The sequence below is a fragment of the Coregonus clupeaformis genome, unplaced genomic scaffold (genome assembly GCF_020615455.1).
Source record: "Coregonus clupeaformis isolate EN_2021a unplaced genomic scaffold, ASM2061545v1 scaf0017, whole genome shotgun sequence".
Classification (NCBI taxonomy): domain Eukaryota; kingdom Metazoa; phylum Chordata; class Actinopteri; order Salmoniformes; family Salmonidae; genus Coregonus; species Coregonus clupeaformis.
In genome coordinates, this window is record NW_025533472.1 from 246,594 (window position 1) to 259,717 (window position 13,124).

Below are 13,124 nucleotides of genomic sequence, written 5' to 3' on the forward strand. Positions count from 1 at the left end.
GAATACTTTTGCAAGGCACTGTATGCAGCTTGTATGTCTATATCAGGGGCTAGTTAGGGACATGTCACCTGACTGGCTTTGGATAGCCTATATCAGGGTCTAGTTAGGGACATGTCACCTGACTGGCTTTGGATAGCCTATATCAGGGGCTAGTTAGGGACATGTCACCTGACTGCCTTTGGATAGCCTATATCAGGGGCTAGTTAGGGACATGTCACCTGACTGGCTTTGGATAGCCTATATCAGGGTCTAGTTAGGGACATGTCACCTGACTGGCTTTGGATAGCCTATATCAGGGTCTAGTTAGGGACATGTCACCTGACTGACTTTGGATAGCCTATATCAGGGTCTAGTTAGGGACCGGCAATAAATTACACAATGAAAATGAGACAATAGTTTCATATCTTTACATTTTCTCTTTAAATTCTTTCAATATTTGTATATGAACAACAGTGTCATTGTCTCATTTAAACATTCATTTGTATTTGACCAAGGCAACTCAACTATAAAGGCATAACAGCGCAACACAACTCCAAACATGACAGATACGAAGCTACATGGCCCCCAGGGTATATGAATATAAAGAGACAGGAGACAAAACAAATTAGCCTGTAGAATGGAATTAGTTATAAGACCTCTATGATTCATTTAATTTTGTCAGCTAATGTGAGATTTTTAGATTAAATAATATTTGAGGACACATTACTTAAGGGCCTGTGTATTTTCTAAGTTATGTTCACCTTCAATCTAACCACAAAGCTGGCCATCTTTTCTCCTTTATGGCTGACCTCCTCCTTCCCTTCTAAGTTCAAGTGTGTTTATTTATTATATACACATGATATACACTGTGTGTACAAAACATTAGGAATACCTGCTCTTTCCATGACATAGACTGACCAGGTGAATCCAGGTGAAAGCTATGATCCCTTATTGATGTTACGGAGGACTGTGGTGGTCATGACATTCTGTCAGCCGGTGATTGTCATTCAGATAACTGCCGGTCTCATGCTTATTGACCTTAATTAACATCAACACATTTAGCATTTCCTGGATTCCACCCATAGCCTGCAAGCCACTGATGCGGACCTTTGGAACATCTACATTTAAAAAGTATAATAAATCCATTCAATATAGCCTACACCATCGCAATAACTCCTGTATGAAAATGTATGCATTCACTAACTGTAAGTCGCTCTGGATAAGAGCGTCTGCTAAATGACTAAAATGTAACATTATTTATTTTAGACAGGTCTAAAGAAACATGACATTAAGAAAATGTAGCCTATTTCAGAAGAACACACTAAGAATTAGGGGTTCAATTAGGAAAAGTTGAAATGTAAAAAAGGTTCTTACCTTTGGAGAGTTCCTCTGGGAACCTTTCCTAATCAATGGGTTCATATTGGAACCTTTCTTATCATAAATGGTTCTTGGAGGAACCTGAAGGTGAAAAGGTTCCTGGAAGAACCTTTCAATATGCTGGCGCCCTCTTAATATCAATAGGTTCCACATGACTACTACCACCCATATCAACATTCCATTCCAGGAACGGTCGTTGAGACAGACTGGCAGCTCCACAACAACACTTGTTGGAAAACAACAACAGTTTCTCCAAATGTACACAAAAAAACTCCTGCTAAATGGTAGTCCCTGCTCTCCTGCATTCTTTAGGGAGAAGAACATCTAGGAAAGTTTTGCTAGCTAGCTGGCTAGTTTTAGCTAATTTTGAAATGTTGTAGCTAGCTAATGTTTTGACCCCATTTGTTCTTGCATGAACAAACCAGAGTTTAAACCATCACTCAGTTTTTTGACGGCTGTATGGGCGCAGGCCCCCCACCTGCCCAGCCCCCGACTGGGTTTGATTGAATTAAAAGACAGTGTCCTTCGCTCCCGCCTGCCGAACACCTCCCCTCGCCGTCGTTAACAGAACAGTGGTAAAACAGTGCCCAACAGGCAGGGGGCGAAGGACACTGTCTACAGGTGTACAGCTAGCTAGCTACTGTTGTCGCCCTCGCCCCTTCTTCTTCGGCGGCTGGCATCCAACCTTATTGTGAGCTGAGAAACCGGTTAGTAAATCATGTACCTGGGTACTGTGTTCAGTACAATGTTTGTGTTGTATTGTCAAGTTGAAGGTACTCTGTATTAAGTGAAGTTACATTCTGTGTACCTCTGTGTTCATCCTGTGCAGTGCAGTCAAGATGAGCCATCCAAGATGTCCACCCTCAGCACAAAAGGTGTGTATACAATCTTTCAATTATAATCCCAGCCCACATATAATGTGATCAATCCCTCTATATGCTACTCAATGCTAAGTTGTTTTCTCTCAATACAATCTCAGGGTTGGATCATTGCTGCTGTGTCTGAATATCTGGTGACTGACTGCCCATGGTTTTCACTAATTGTCCCAGTTCACCACTTCCATAAGGTCTGTAAAGTCAGTCTATTTCCAGCTTGCAGTCATTTGATCCTAGATTTGCTGTTTTCCTTTTCACTGTATGTATTTTACAATGACAGCCTGTGTTGTGATATCAGCAAGAAAACATTCTGATAAGTGTAATGTTATTATAGGAAGTGACAGTGATTTGCCACTTTTGCAGTTACCTTTTGGTAATTTGACTAAACAATTTCTGATAAAGAAATATTTTCTTTGAGTTCAGGTCTGGTGATTCCCTCCATTGGACGACATGACGTGAATGTCCCCATTCCCTGCTGACCTTGGTGATCAAGAGAACCTCCCCCTTACTTCCCCTACAAACTCACTGGGTCACTCAGGTCTTCCACTGCTGGACATCTCATCATCCAACCCACTGGGTCACTCAGGTCTTCCACTGCTGGACATCTCATCATCCAACCCACTGGGTCACTCAGGTCTTCCACTGCTGGACATCTCATCATCCAACCCACTGGGTCACTCAGGTCTTCCACTGCTGGACATCTCATCATCCAACCCACTGGGTCACTCAGGTCTTCCACTGCTGAACATCTCATCATCCAACCCACTGGGTCACTCAGGTCTTCCACTGCTGGACATCTCATCATCCAACCCACTGGGTCACTCAGGTCTTCCACTGCTGGACATCTCATCATCCAACCCACTGGGTCACTCAGGTCTTCCACTGCTGGACATCTCATCATCCAACCCACTGGGTCACTCAGGTCTTCCACTGCTGGACATCTCATCATCCAACCCACTGGGTCACTCAGGTCTTCCACTGCTGGACATCTCATCATCCAACCCACTGGGTCACTCAGGTCTTCCACTGCTGGACATCTCATCATCCAACCCACTGGGTCACTCAGGTCTTCCACTGCTGGACATCTCATCATCCAACCCACTGGGTCACTCAGGTCTTCCACTGCTGGACATCTCATCATCCAACCCACTGGGTCACTCAGGTCTTCCACTGCTGGACATCTCATCATCCAACCCACTGGGTCACTCAGGTCTTCCACTGCTGGACATCTCATCATCCAACCCACTGGGTCACTCAGGTCTTCCACTGCTGGACATCTCATTATCCCCAAACCCAACCTTCACCGTTTTGGCAACAGGACATTCTCCAGGGCAGCACACAGACAATGGAACTCCCTGCCTCCATCTGTCTGTGGCAGTTGGTAACCAATGGTTATTTAATTGGTTTAAACTTCAAATGTTAACTTTAACCATAGCATACTTTGCTGTCACACCTCGCATGCAAATACATTTTTCATATTGTGTGGAGTAGGGTGAATAATGGATGTGCCCGAATCAAATCTTTCCAAGTGAGGTGTGGCATCAAAGTAATGCGGTGACAACTTCAAGGTCGTAGGCTTTCATAATATAATATCTATAGAATATAAGGATAATATCCATTCATTTAAATAAAGTGTTAACCACAAAGTATGGGCTTGTTGTTTTGTTTTGGATTCATTGTTTTCATGTTGATTCGTGTTGTTTCATGTTTCATGTTCAATATTGACAGATGTGTCATATCAAGAAGCTGATTAAACAGCATGATCATTACACAGGTGCACCTTGTGCTGGGGACAATAAAACGACACTCTAACGCCACAGATGTATCAAGTTTTGAGGGAGCATGCAATTGGCATCCTGATTGCATGAATGTCCACCAGAGCTGTTGAATGAGAATTGAATGTTGAATGTACATTTCACTACCATAAGCCGCCTCCAACATTGTTTTAGAGAAGTTGGCAGTACGTCCAAACGGCCTCACAACCGCAGACCACGTGTAATCACGTCAGCCCAGGACATCCACATCCGGCTTCTTCACCTGTGGGATCGTCTGAAACCATCCACCGGACAGCTGATGAAACTGTGGGTTTGCACAACCAAATAATTTCTGCACCAACTGTCAGAAACAGTTCGGTGTCGTAACCGACTGCATCGGGCAAATGCTCACCTTCGATGGCCACTGGCACGCTGGAGAAGTGTGCTCTTCACAGATTAATCCGGTTTCAAATGTACTGGGGTCATGTGGGCAGCAGCCTGATCAACTCTATGCGAAGGGAGATGTGTCGCGCTGCATGAGGCAATTTACATTTTAATTAGGCCTACATGAAACATGAAACAACAATATTAAACATGCAACATGAAACAACAATAATAAACATGAAAGCAATCAATCCAAAACAAAACAACAAGCCCATACTTTGTGGTTAACACTTTTTTAAATGAATGAATATGATATATTCTATAGAAATTATATTATGAAAGCCTACGACCTTGAAGTGGTCATCACGTTACTTTGATGCCACACCTCATTCATGGAGTGTCACGATCGTCATTCGAAGAAATGGGCCAAGGCGCAGCGTGATATGCGTACATTTTAATGAAGTACACAACACTCAAACAAAACAACAAACGATACGTGAAGTCCTACGGTTACAGACACAAACCAAACGGAATAAGATACCACACCACACAAATGCCAAACGGCTACCTAAGTATGGCTCCCAATCAGAGACAACGAGCTACAGCCGTCTCTGATTGGGAACCACCCTGGCCAACATAGAAATACAAAACTAGAACCAAAACCTAGAACACAAAACCTAGAAACTAACACCCTGGCTCAACATACAAGAGTCCCCAGAGCCAGGGCGTGACATGGAGGAACCAATGAGGTCAAAACGTTAGCTAGCTCCACCAGGTAGAAAAATTAGCCAGCTAGCTAGCAAAACTGTCGTTGACGTTCTTCTCCCTAAAGAAGGCAGGAGAACAGGGACTGTCACTAAGCAGGTTTCTTTTTGTGTACATTTCTAGAAACTGTCGTTGTTTTCCAGTGAGTGTTGTCGTGTAGCGACCAGTCTGTCTCCAAGGCCGTTCCTGGAATGGAATGTTGATGTGTGTGGTAGCAGTTGTGCAGGAGCCATTGATAATAAGAGGGCGCCAGCATGATTGTGTTCATGAGTGTGTTCTTCTGAAGTAGGCTAAATTTTCTTCATGTCATGTGTCTGTATACCTGTCTAAAATAAATACATAGAGTTATTGTGATGGTGTAGGCTATATTCAATGGATTTATTAGACTTTTGCAAATGTAGATATTCCAAAGGTCCGCATCAGTGGCTTGTAGGCTATGCATGGAAGCCAGGAGATGCTAAACGTGTTGATGTTAGTTAAGGACAATAAGCATGAGACCGGCAGTTATCTGAATGACAATCACCGGCTGACAGAATGTCATGACCACCACAGTCCTCCGTAACATCAATAAGGGATCATAGCTTTCACCTGGATTCACCTGGTCAGTCTATGTCATGGAAAGAGCAGGTATTCCTAATGTTTTGTCCACACAGTGTATATCATGTGTATATAATAAATAAACACACTTGAACTTAGAAGGGAAGGAGGAGGTCAGCCATAGAGGAGAAAAGATGAAAATACACAGGCCCTTAGAAAATACACAGGCCCTTAAGTAATGTGTCCTCAAATATTATTTAATCTAAAAATCTCACATTAGCTGACGAAATGAAATGAATCATAGAGGTCTTATAACTAATTCCATTCTACAGGCTCATTTGTTTTGTCTCGTGTTTATATTCATAAACCCTGGGGGCCATGTAGCTTCGTATCTGTCATGTTAGGAGTTGTGTTGTGCTGTTATGCCTTTATAGTTGAGTTGCCTTGGTCCTGTCAGTAGACAGTAACTTTAAAGAGGAACTGCACCTAAAAAAACACACTTCTCATTTAGAAAACAGCCTCTGGGGGACCGAAATGAGTGAGAAACATTCATTCTTCTGTCAAAATTGACTACAGAATGTAAAGAGGATGGCAGCTGACGGCTGGCAGCACACAAGTAATCATCCATTTGGAGTGAAGCTGCACGCCACCCAATAGTAATGCCTGTGGTACATTTGGGATGACTTTGAATATCCCTATGCGGCTAGTTAGGGACCATCGGTAAATTACACAATGTTCATGGGACAATATGTAAAAATGTCAATAGCTCCAACTAGCTTAAATTACTTAAAAATCAACTATATATTTTAGAAATTCATATACAACTGAATTTCTAAATGAGACAATGACACTATTGTTCATGTACAAATATTGAAAGAATTTAAAGAGAAAATGTAAAGATATGACACTATTGTCTCATTTTCATTGTGTAATTTATTGCCGGTCCCGAACTAGCCCCTGATATAGGCTATCCAAAGCCAGTCAGGGGCCAGTCAGTGACATGTCCCTAACTAGACCCTGATATAGGCTATCCAAAGCCAGTCAGGTGACATGTCCCTAACTAGACCCTGATATAGGCTATCCAAAGCCAGTCAGTGACATGTCCCTAACTAGACCCTGATATAGGCTATCCAAAGCCAGTCAGTGACATGTCCCTAACTAGACCCTGATATAGGCTATCCAAAGCCAGTCAGGTGACATGTCCCTAACTAGCCCCTGATATAGGCTATCAAATAATAATAATAATATGCCATTTAGCAGACGCTTTTATCCAAAGCGACTTACAGTCATGCGTGCATACATTTTTGTGTATGGGTGGTCCCGGGGATCGAACCCACTACCTTGGCGTTACAAGCGCCGTGCTCTACCAGCTGAGCTACAGAGGACCACGCCATCCAAAGCGTGGTTCTCCCCTCTGCTCCCCTACCTCCCACTGCCCCTAACCCCCCCTTGCTGCCTATGACCCCAAGAACAGAGGTCGTGTTTTTCTCTAGCTGGAGGTAAGCTTCTCATATGGTGTTGAGTAAAGCTTAACCATGTATTAGATCGTAGGTAGGTAGTTAGCTGTAGTTAGGTATTGTATTTATTATAGGTTAGTATTGTTGTTATTGTAGGTTTCCGTAGGTAATTGTAGGTTAGTATCGAAGCACGAGGCTAGCTAGCTAGCGGGTAGCTACTGGTAACGATTAGCAACGCTGGAGAGCTGGTTCCAATGTTAATGTAGTCCTAGCCAACGTTTAATTTTTTGCTGCGTTATGCGTTATGAAAGGAACTAGACACGGACTTGAATTATCTGTTTAGTGTGCTAACACACTCTTGGCAGTTTGTTGTAACCAAGTATTGATGCTAAATTGTGTGTTAATGGATGCTAGCTTGCAAGTTAGCTACGGCGTCATAGCTAGGCTTCGTGGGTTGTTGTGGGTAGTTACTGTGTCTTGGCAGTGTCCTCGGCCGTGCCGGCTGTAGCACGAAGCTAGCTAGCTAGCCGTTCTTCAAACAAAGTCAACACAGTGGCCATTGCTAGCTCCCCAACACGACCAGCTAGCTGTACTGTAGTAGCTAACTACAATATACTTGTCCTAGCTAGCCAACGTCTAATCATTGCTGCGTCATGAAAGGAACTTGACACAGACACGAATGATCTGTTTAGTGTGTTATCACATTATTGGTGGTTTGTTGTGACCAAGTGTTGGTGCTAAACGGTGTGTTATTGTTATTGGATGCTAGCTTGCTAGTTGGCTATGGTGTCATAGTTGGCTAGCTGAATAAAGTGGGTTGAGTCTATTCCTTTAAACATTGAACCGCTGTGGTTCACAACAATTCTGATTTCTAAAGGCGGAAGTTGGGAGAGTTTTTTGTTCGGGTGGTTCAGTGAAACAATTTTAGTTTCTGAGGTAGAAGTTTTTGGTGAGGGAGGCCCTGCTCTCTCCGCTCCCAGATGCTTAGCCCATTTCATTCCGATCTCCTCTGCATTTTTGTAGCCATTTGCTACAGCCTGTCAACTATGCCTCTGCCTATCCCTGTTCTCTCCTCTCTGCACAGGCTACACAAACGCACCACACCGCGTGGCTGCTGCCTCTCTAACCTGGTGGTCCCTGCACGCACCACCCACGTGGAGTTCCAGGTCGCAGGCAGCCTCTGGAACTGCCGTTCTGCTGCCAACAAAGCTGACTTCATCCCAGCCTATGCCAACCTCCAGTCCCTCGACTTCCTGGCGCTGACGGAAACATGGATCACCACTGAAAACACTGCTACTCCTACTGCTCTCTCCTCGTCTGACCATGTGTTCTCGCATACCCCGAGAGCATCTGGTCAGAGGGGTGGTGTACAGGAATCCTCATCTCTCCCAAGTGGACATTCTCAATTTTTCCCCTAACCCATCTGTCTATCTCCTCATTTGAATTCCATGCTGTCACAGTCACTAGCCCATTTAAGCTTAATATCCTTGTCATCTATCGCCCTCCAGGTTCCCTTGGAGAGTTCATCAATGAGCTTGACGCCTTGATAAGTTCCTTCCCTGAGGATGGCTCACCCCTCACAGTTTTGGGGGATTTCAACCTCCCTATGTCCACATTTGACTCATTTCTCTCTGCCTCCTTCTTTCCACTCCTCTCCTCTTTTGACCTCACCCTCTCACCGTCCCCCTACTCACAAGGCAGGCAATACGCTTGACCTCATCTTCACTAGATGCTGCTCCTCTACTAATCTCACTGCAACTCCCCTCCATGTCTCCGACCACTACTTTGTTTCCTTTTCTCTCTCACTCTCCTCCCACACTACTCACTCTGCCCCTACACAGATGGTAATGCGCCGCCGCAACCTTCGCTCTCTCTCTCCCACTACTCTCTCCTCTTCCATCCTATCATCTCTTCCCTCTGCTCAATCCTTCTCCCTCCAATCTCCTGATTCTGCCTCCTCAACCCTCCTCTCCTCCCTTTCTGCATCCTTTGACTCTCTGTGTCCCCTATCCTCCCGGCCGGCTCGGTCCTCCCCTCCAGCTCCGTGGCTTGATGACTCATTGCGAGCTCACAGAACAGAGCTCCGGGCAGCGGAGCGGAAATGGAAGAAAACTAAACTCCCTGCCGACCTGGCATCTTTTCACTCCCTCCTCTCTACATTTTCTTCATCTGTTTCTGCTGCTAAGGCCACCTTCTACCACTCTAAATTCCAAGCATCTGCCTCTAACCCTAGGAAGCTCTTTGCCACATTTTCCTCCCTCCTGAATCCCCCCCTCTCTCTCTGTGGATGACTTCGTCAACCACTTTGAAAAAGAAGGTTGACGACATCCGATCCTCGTTTGTTAAGTCTAATGACACTGCTGGTCCTGCTCACACTGCCCTACCCTATGCTTTGACTTCTTTCTCCCCTCTCTCTCCAGATAAAATCCTGCGACTTGTGACTGCAGGCCGCCCAACAACCTGCCCGCTTGACCCCATCCCCTCCTCCCTTCTCCAGACCATCTCCGGTGACCTTCTCCCCTACCTCACCTCGCTGATCAACTCATCCTTGACCGCTGGCCATGTCCCTTCCGTCTTCAAGAGAGCGAGAGTTGCTCCCCTTCTCAAAAAAACCAACACTCGACCCCACTGATGTCAACAACTACAGACCAGTATCCCTTCTTTCTTTTCTTTCCAAAACTATTGAGCGTGCCGTCTTTAGCCAACTCTCTTGCTATCTCTCTCAGAATGACCTTCTTGATCCAAACCAATCAGGTTTCAGGACTGGTCATTCAACTGAGACTGCTCTTCTCTGTGTCACGGAGACTCTCCGCACTGCTAAAGCTAACTCTCTCTCCTCTGCTCTTGTCCTTCTAGACCTGTCTGCTGCCTTTGATACTGTGAACCATCAGATCCTCCTCTCCACCCTCTCCGAGCTGGGCATCTCCGGCGCGGCTCACTCCTGGATTGCGTCCTACCTGACCGGTCGCTCCTACCAAGTGGCGTGGCGGGAAGCTGTCTCCGCACCACGTGCTCTCACCACTGGTGTCCCCCAGGGCTCGGTTCTAGGCCCTCTCCTTTTCTCCCTATACACCAAGTCACTTGGCTCTGTCATATCCTCACATGGCCTTTCCTATCATTGCTACGCTGACGATACACAACTAATCTTCTCCTTTCCCCCTTCTGATAACCAGGTGGCGAATCGCATCTCTGCATGTCTGGCAGACATATCAGTATGGATGACGGATCACCACCTCAAGCTGAACCCTGGCAAGACGGAGCTGCTCTTCCTCCCGGGGAAGGACTGCCCGTTCCATGATCTCGCCATCACGGTTGACAACTCCGCTGTGTCCTCCTCCCAGAGTGCAAAGAGCCTAGGCGTGACCCTGGACAACACCCTGTCGTTCTCCGCCAACATCAAGGCGGTGACCCGCTCCTGCAGGTTCATGCTCTACAACATTCGGAGAGTGCGACCCTGCCTTACACAGGAAGCGGCGCAGGTCCTGGTCCAGGCACTTGTCATCTCCCGTCTGGACTACTGCAACTCGCTGTTGGCTGGCCTCCCTGCCTGTGCCATTAAACCCCTACAACTCATCCAGAATGCCGCAGCCCGTCTGGTGTTCAACCTTCCCAAGTTCTCTCACGTCACCCCCCTCCTCCGCACACTCCACTGGCTTCCAGTTGAAGCTCGCATCCGCTACAAGACCATGGTGCTTGCCTATGGAGCAGTGAGGGGAACGGCACCTCTGTACCTTCAGGCTCTGATCAGTCCCTACACCCAAACGAGGGCATTGCGTTCATCCACCTCTGGCCTGCTGGCTCCCTTCCTCTGCGGAAGCATAGCTCCCGCTCAGCCCAGTCAAAACTGTTCGCTGCTCTGGCACCCCAATGGTGGAACAAGCTCCCTCACGACGCCAGGACAGCGGAGTCACTCACCACCTTCCGGAGACATTTGAAACCCCACCTCTTTAAGGAATACCTGGGATAGGATAAAGTATTCCTTCTAACCCCCCCAAATTGTAAAGTGGTTATCCCACTGGCTATAGGGTGAACGCACCAATTTGTGAGTCGCTCTGGCTAAGAGCGTCTGCTTAATGACGTTAATGTGCCCTTGAGCAAGGCACTTAACCCTAATTGCTCCTGTAAGTCGCTCTGGATAAGAGCGTCTGCTAAATGACTAAAATGTAAATGTATATAGGCTATCCAAAGTCAGTCAGGTGACATGTCCCTAACTAGACCCTGATATAGGCTATCCAAAGCCAGTCAGGTGACATGTCCCTAACTAGCCCCTGATATAGGCTATCCAAAGCCAGTCAGGTGACATGTCCCTAACTAGCCCCTGATATAGGCTATCCAAAGCCAGTCAGGTGACATGTCCCTAACTAGACCCTGATATAGGCTATCCAAAGCCAGTCAGGTGACATGTCCCTAACTAGCCCCTGATATAGGCTATCCAAAGTCAGTCAGGTGACATTTGGGAACCTGTAAACCCACACAAGAGACACCCACATCAAACCACACCCCAAAACCAACTCACGTTTGAATTCAGGCATGGCCGCTAACATTTCTAAACGAACCCAATCTAAAACGAGGCCAAATCAGGAAGCGCAGTCGCCCTTTAAAACTAACTAATGACATGTTGCACCTCAACCTTTCTACCTTTCAGATGAGCCAAGGAGGAGGACAGATGACAACAGCAGGCCAGTGGATCCCTTAGAACAGCAGCAGCCAGGGGCAAATGGTAGGGAGGAGGATGATTTAGGTGACCCAGACACAGGCCTTGGGCTGAGGCTGTCACTACATTATGTCAGCCGGTTATTGTCATGTAAAAGACTGTCGGTCTCACAGTAATTTACCGTTAATTAACATAAACACATTTAGCATCTCTAGGCCTCCACTACATACAAGCCGCATGCAAGCCGCTGATGCGCGCCTTTGGAAAACCTATATTTAAATTAATAAATGTAATATATACAATAAATCCATTATTTATTTTAGGCAGATCTAAATAAACATGATATGAAGAAAATGTATTTCAGAAGAACAGAATATGAGTGGCCTACTGTATGTTATCACTCTATGCTCCAGGCCATAGGCTGTAGGCTTGTTCATTAAGCAGACAAGACAGGCCTATGATTATGAGTCCTGGGCCATTATTTTATATTATATAATTTTATAGTAAGAAGAACATCATTGAATATAGCTGAATAAAATAGAAAGGATATTTTTCCCATTCCGGAGCATGTGCGCATATGAAGTAGCTATGATGAGCATAAAAGTGATCATTTGAAACAGTTATTTGGAAACTTCAGCTGTGAATGATACAAACCTGCAAGAAATAATAATCCAAGAGCCATGTTAATAATAATTTATAATCCAAGAGCCATTTTAATAATAATTTATAATCCAAGAACCATTTTAATAATAATGTATAATCCAAGAGCCATTTTAATAATAATTTATAATCCAAGAACCATGTTAATAATAATTTATAATCCAAGAACCATTTTAATAATAATTTATAATCCAAGAACCATTTTAATAATAATTTATAATCCAAGAACCATTTTAATAATAATTTATAATCCAAGAACCATTTAAATAATAATTTATAATCCAATAACCATTTTAATAATAATTTATAATCCAAGAGCCATTTTAATAATAATTTATAATCCAAGAACCATGTTAATAATAATTTATAATCCAATAACATTTTAATAATAATTTATAATCCAAGAACCATTTTACTAATAATTTATAATCCAAGAACCATTTTAATAATAATTTATAATCCAAGAACCATTTAAATAATAATTTATAATCCAAGAACCATTTTAATAATAATTTATAATCCAATAACATTTTAATAATAATTTATAATCCAAGAACCATGTTAAAAATAATTTATAATCCAAGAACCATTTTAATATTAATTTATAATCCAAGAACCATTTTAATAATAATTAATAATCCCAGAACCATTTTAATAATAATGAATAATCCCAGAACCATTT